Below are 7090 nucleotides of genomic sequence, written 5' to 3'. Positions count from 1 at the left end.
TATCATCATAGCGGAAAGCTTGGCATCATGCAGGCTGTCCTGATACTGGAAGAGCCAAGAGCTCCACATCTGGTTCCAAATGCAGTGAGGAGGAGACCAGCTCTTCTGTACTAGATGATCCAGAAAATTAGGGGTCATCTGAGCCTGCCTGCACAATGACATACTTCTTTAAACGAGGCCATGCCTATTCCAGCAAGGCCTTACCTCCTAATGGTACCATTTCCAATGGGCAAAGCATATTCAAACCATGACAGATGGTGAGATAAAAGTATGTTACCACATAAGAATAAACCATACTATAACAAGTGATACATAAAGTATTATTTTAAATATACTTATATTTAGGATTATAGATTAAATTTTTCAAAATTATCTGGACTCTTTGATGTCAGCATTATCACAGAATTGGAAATTAATCATTAAAATCAACTTTGACATGGAAAAATATATTTATTTTACTTTGTCTTTTTGTTCTTTCTCATTATATAAAAGATTTAAATGATTGGTTAATAATTGGAATATCTGACTTGAGCTATGTTGGTAGTAATAGTTTCATGGAATAAAAATTAGAACCATTTGTTTATTACACACAAAAAATGTACTGACTTTTACCTTATTTGCAATTAGATATTGAAATATTTTTGTAATTATCAAGAGTAAATCTTCAGGTTCATTCTGTCATGAGTCTATCATGGTAGTAATAGTAGAAAATACTACATAATCAATATCACTGGATTCCTAAAAGTAAGGGTTACCTATAAGTTGAAGCTATTGAATGTTTGTAGTTTAATTTATTACCAATATGAATTACAGTGGAAGGTAGCTAACATTGCATAGAAAGATTAATTAACAGAATTTGGGAAAAATTAGTAGGGATTTTTATCACAGAAGCTACAAGGTTTGTGAGTGTTTCATCATTTCCTACTGCAGATATAGCTTTATATAATACCTTTGTATTGCATGCTACATTCCTCTGGTTTTGATATTATTGGCATTCTATGTAGCATTAGAGCTCTTTGTTGATTCACTAAAGGCTTCAGACCTCTTCATTCTTCCTGCAACTTTAAAGGGCCTATTATTTTAAATGCCTATATCTAACAGAACAATATTTCTCTTTTTACTGGAATTCTGGCTGACTATCCAATTATATTACTGCACAGTTTCATCACATTTAAAGAAAGAAGCAAAAATGAAAATTTCATGTATCAATAAAGTATATTGAATACTGAGACACAATAATTACACATAAGTATGTTTACTAATATCATTTACCATTACAGATCAATGAGAGCAAGCAATAATATAGACAATAATATCCTTTTATATTTTCTCTTTGGTTGAGAAAAGGACTATAGTTAAGGTTTTATCTACCTTGTTAAATTTCACAAAGAAACAGCTCCTGGTTTTATCAATTCATTATATAGTTCTTTTTGTTTTTCTTGGTGGATTTCAGATCTGAGTTATATTATTTCCTGCTGTCCACTCCTCTTTGGTGTATTTGTTTCTTTTTGTTCTAGAGCTTTCAGGTGTGCTATCAAGCTCTTAGTGTTTGCTCTCTCCAATTTCTATTTGGAGGCACTCAGAGCTATGAGTTTTTCTCTTTGCACTGCTTTCATTGTATCCCACAAGTTTGTGTATGTTGTGCTTTCATTTGCAATACATTCTAAAAAGTCTTTAATTACTTCCTTTATTTCTTCCTAGACCAAGCAATCATTGAGTAGAGTGTTGTTCAGCTTCCAATGGTATGTGGGTTTTCTGTTTCTTGTTGCTGTTGTTTTTGTTTGTATTTTTCTTTTGTTTTGTTTTGTTATTGAAGACCAGCATTAGTCCTTTGTGATCTCATATGATGCACATGATTATTTTAATCTTCTTATATTGTTGAGGCCCTTTTTCTGATTGATTATGTGGTCAGTTTTGGAGAACGTACCAGGAGGTGCTGAGTAGCAGTTATAATCTTTTGTTCTAGGATGAAATGTTCTAAAGATATCTGCTAAATTCATTTGTTTCATAACTTCCGTTATTTTGACCTTGTCTCTGTTTAGTTTTCGTTTCCTTGACCTGTCCATTGATGAGAATGGGATGTTGAAGTCTCCCACTCTTATTGTGTGTGGTGCAATGTATGCTGTGAGTTTAGAAAACTTTCTTTTATGACTGTGGGTACCCCTGCATTTTGAGAACAGTTGTTCAGAATTGAGTTTTCATCTTGGTAGATTTTTCCTTTGATGAGTATAAAGTTTCTTTCCTTATCTTTTTTTGATAACTGTTGGTTAGAAGTTGATTTTATTAAATTTTAGAATGACTACTCCAGCTCTTTTCTTGGGACCATTTGCTTAGACTTTTTTTTCAAACCTTTTACTCTGAGGTAGCGTGTGTCTTTGTTACTGAGGTGTTTTTCCTGTATGCAGAAAATTCTGAGTCCTCCTTAAGTATCCAGTCTTTGAGTCTATATATTTTTATTGGGAAATTGAGTTCATTGATGTTAACAGATAATAAGAAATAGTGTAGTTTACTGTTTTCTTTGTTTTGTTTTGTTTTGTTTTTAGAGGTAGAATTATGTTTGTGTGGCTATCTTGGGTTTGTTGAAAGAAGATTACTTTCTTGCTTTTTCTAGGGTGCAGTTTTCTCCTTGTGTTGAAGTTTTCCATCTCTTATCCTTTTTAGGACTGGATTTGTGGAAAGATATTGTGTAAATTTTGTTTTGTCATAGAATATCTCGATTTCTCCATTTATGGTAATAAGAATTTTGCTGGATACAGTACCCTGGATTGGCATTTTGTTCTCCTAGAGTCGATATCACATCTGTGCAGGATCTTCTAGCTTTCATAATTTCTGTTGAGAAGTTTGGTAATTCTGATAGGTCTGCATTTATATGTTACTTGACCTTTTACCCTTTACTACTTTTAATATTCTTTCTTTGTTCTGTACATTTTGTATTTTGACTATAATGTAACAGGAAGAAATTCTTTTCTGGTTCAATAGGAGTTCTGTAGGCTACTTCTATTTTTATGGACATCTCTTTTTTCTATAATTTTGTTGAAGATATTTTCTAGCCCTTTAAGTTGGTAATCTTTGTTTTCTTCCATGCCTATTATACTTGGTTTTGATATTCTCACCGTGTCCTGAATTTTCTGTTTGGGGTTAGGAGTTTTTTTGCATTTTGCATTTTCTTTGACTATTGTGTCAATATTTTATATGGTATCTTCTGCCCCTGAGATTTAGTCAGAGTGACCAGAGAACACAGAGATAGTATCCAAATTAACAAAATCAGAAATGAAGATGGAACCATAAAAACAAAACCAAATATATTCTAAAAATTATCAGGTCCTACAAAAAATATTGCTAACCAAGCAACTGAAAGATCTATATGACAAGAACTTCAAGTCTCTGATGAAAGAAATCGAAGATGTCATGAGATGTAGAGATCTCCCATGTTCATGAATTGGCAGAAATATTATAGGAAAAATAGTGATCATGTTGATACCGATCTATAGATTCAAAGCAATCTCCAAAAAAATTCCAACTCAGTTCTTCATAGAGGTAGAAAGAGTAATTTGCAAATTCATTTGGAATAACAGAAAGCCAATGATAGTGAAAACTATGATCAACAATAAAAGAAATTCTGGGGGAAATCACTGTGTCTAACCTCAAGCTGTATTGCACAGCAATCATGATAAAAACTGCATGGTATTCGTAGAGCAACAGGAAGGTATATCAATGGAATAGAATTGAAGATCCAGAAATGATTGGTAAATCATCACTTGATCTTTGATCAAGAAGCTAAAACAATCCAATAACATCCATGACACTATTTTCAACACATGCTTCTATTGGGGGTCAGCATGAAGAAGAATGCAAATCTATCCATCCTTATCTCCTTGTACAACACAGAATTCCATGTGAATCAAGAATCTTCACATAAAACCAGATATACTAAAACTAATAGGAAGGAAAGTGGAGAAGAGCCTCAAACACAGGGGAACATTTCCTGAACAGAATACCAATGGATTATGCTCTAAGACCAAGAATCAACAAATGGAACCTCATTAAATTGCAAAGCTTCTGTAAGGCAAAGGACACTATCATTAGGACAAAATGGAAACCAACAGAAAGGGAAAGAATCTTTACATATCTTACATCTGACTGAGGACTAATATTCAATATATACAAAGAACTCAAGTTCAACTCTAGAGAATCCAATAACCCTATTAAAAATGTGGTACATCATTCTCGGCCTTTTGGCTAAAATCAAGCGTAGTACCTGTTCTTATCAGTTTAATATCAGATATGTCCTCTATCTGAGGACAGTATATTAAATGGATTTTTGGAACTAGGAGTTGGAACATGAGCTTGCTGGACCTCCCCTCCATGCATTGACTTGGTATTGCAGTTCCTCCAGGAATGGTGCACTCACTTGGCAGACTCAAAAAAAAAAGAAAAAAGAAAAAGAAAGAAAGAAAAGAAAAATGTGGTACAGTGCTAAACAAAGCATTCTCAACTGAGGAATATCGAATGGCCAAGAAATACCTTAAGAAATGTTCAATATCCTTAGTCATCAAGGAAATGCAAATCAAAAACAACCCTGAAATTCCACCTTACTCCACTCAGAATGGCTAAGACAAAAAACTTAGTTGACAGTAGATATTGGTGATGGTGTGGAGAAAGGGGAACACTCCTCCATTGTTGGTGGGATTGCAGACTGGTACCATGACTTTGGAAATCGGTCTAGTGATTCCTCAGAAAATTGGACACTGTACTATCTGAGGATCCAGCAATACCACTCCTAGGCAGATACCCAAAAGATGCTCCAACATATATCAGGGGCACATGCTCCACTATGTTCATAGCAGCCTTATTTAAAATAGCCATAAGGTGGAAAGAACCTAGATGTCCTTCTACATAGGAATGGATATAGAAAATGTGGCAGGTTTACACAGTGGAGTACTACTTAGCTCTTAAAAAAATGACTTCATGAAATTCTTAGGTAAATGGATGGAACTAAAAAACTTCATCCTACTGGGGCCCTCTACAGTCCTGCCTCCCCTCCCAAGTCTCTTTTTTCTCTGCTCCTGACTGATCTTCCCTCCCTCCCTGTCCTTCCAGCTGTCTCTAGTTACAACTGCCCTGTAACCATGGACTGAGCAGATCAGCATTTACAATGTTGTTCTAAAATGGAAAAAAAAAGAAAAAGAAAAAGATAACATCCTGAATGACGTAAGTCAGTCACAAAACAACACATATTGTATGTACTCACTGACAACTAGATATTATCCCAATAACTCAGAATACACAAAATACAATTCACACATCATATAAACTCAAGAAGGAAGACCAACATGTGGATGCTTCAGTCTTCTTAGTAGGAGAAATAAAATGCTCATAGGAAATCCAGGGACAAGAGTGGAACAGATCATTTAGGAAAGATCATCCCCAGACTGCCTTTCCTGTGGATCCTACGAATATGAGGACAGTAAGCCCAGTCACTATTGTTGATCCCAAGAAATGTTTCCTGACAGGAACTTTATTTGGATATCTCCTGAGATGATCTGCCAGAGCATTATTGATACAGATGAGGATCACAGCTAATCATCACATTGAGCACTGGAACTCCAATCGTGGAGTTAGAGAAAGGACAGAAGGAGCTGAAGAAGGTGAAGGTTTTTGCCACCACATATATCAACAACAATATCAACCAACAAGAACCCCCACTCCAAAAGGTTCCAGAGACTAAACCACCAACTAAAGAGTACATATTCGGGGACCTATGGCTCCAATCTCATATGTAGCAGAGAGTAGCATTGTGTGTCATAAATAAGAGGAAAAGTCCTTGGTCCTGTGATAGCTCATTTCCCCAGTTTAGGGTAATGCCAGGGAGGTGAGGTGGGAGTAGGTGGATGGGAGCAGGACCATCCCCATAGAAGCACTAGGAGTGGGGAAGGAAAGGGGGGAACCAGGAAAGGTGATAACAGTTGAAAAGTAAATACATAAAATATTCAATAAATAAAAAAGAAAAAGGCTATGTACTTGCACTTTAATGACCTATGAATTTGTATTTTGAACTTCATTGCGACCTATTCTTAGCAGACTGTAAATCATAGTGTTGTTAGAAAAGATAAAAAAGCCTATAGTCATATCTAATATCTAAGTAATTAATAAATAATATTAGTAAAGAATGATATGTAATATTTTTGTTAGAAGAATCTAAATAAATTGTGATTTTGATGTGTTTGGAAGAAGCATACATAGAAAACGAGTAAAAGGTATTTTGGTGAAGTTTTTTGCTTTGTTATTAAAAATTGCTCTGAATAGCATATATAGAGTGAATAAAGAAATGATTGTGAATGAATTTTATGGCATGATAGAAAAAATGAATTGCAATGATGCAGTTGTATATAATAAGTAAAATTTGCTTGCAGAAATTAAATAAAATTTATACAAAGTTGTATGGAAGATTCAAAACCAAGATTCATTTTATTTTTCTATTACTATTATAGAGAAAACAAATTGCATCACACATTCATATATCTCTTCCAAAAATTCAAAACAGCAGGATGAGTCTGAAAGGTTGTGAAAATATTAAAACAGTCTCCATGTTATGGTCATTTGAGAATTTCTAATGTATTATTTTAAGACTTTACTGATGCTCTGCTTTATATTGCTAAATATATCTGATGATATTTTGATGAATATTCATGGAAATCAGTCAGGAACAAAGTCCTCTTTTGACAAATGATACTCATGTCCTGGGAAGTCTTTATCTCAGGTCAATACTACATTATATTTTATTTAATGCCAGTTTTGTCCCTAATGCTTATCGATAATATTTGACTATACTACATAACTTTTTGTGTAGTAACTTTGAGTAAGTACACTATAGGAATATTACATGAAATTTTGTGAAGCAAAACTTATTTGTATATTACAACTAAAAGACAAAGGCACATATCTGAAGAAATATCTATAAGAAAGTTCTGAAGTTCTATATAAAATCACCAAACTATTGCAAATTGCAAGAAGTGCATGCTGGCAGAAGCCTGAGGTGCTCTGCCAGAGCATGACAAATAGAGAGGCAAATGCTAACAGCCAATCAGTT

General features: G+C 34.2%; 1 non-coding gene across 1 annotated transcript; it reads left to right on the top strand.

The window, feature by feature from the left end:
• The first annotated feature begins 4218 nt into the window (after nt 1-4218).
• LOC120094959 (U2 spliceosomal RNA) lies at nt 4219-4412 on the top strand. The gene has a single exon (XR_005489633.1). It is a non-coding gene; the product is annotated as a U2 spliceosomal RNA (small nuclear RNA).
• The last annotated feature ends 2678 nt before the right edge of the window (nt 4413-7090 follow it).

This window comes from Rattus norvegicus, chromosome 9, assembly GCF_036323735.1.
Source record: "Rattus norvegicus strain BN/NHsdMcwi chromosome 9, GRCr8, whole genome shotgun sequence".
Classification (NCBI taxonomy): Eukaryota; Metazoa; Chordata; class Mammalia; order Rodentia; family Muridae; genus Rattus; species Rattus norvegicus.
Note: the sequence above shows the minus strand (reverse complement) of the source record. Positions and strands in the feature narration are given on the sequence as shown.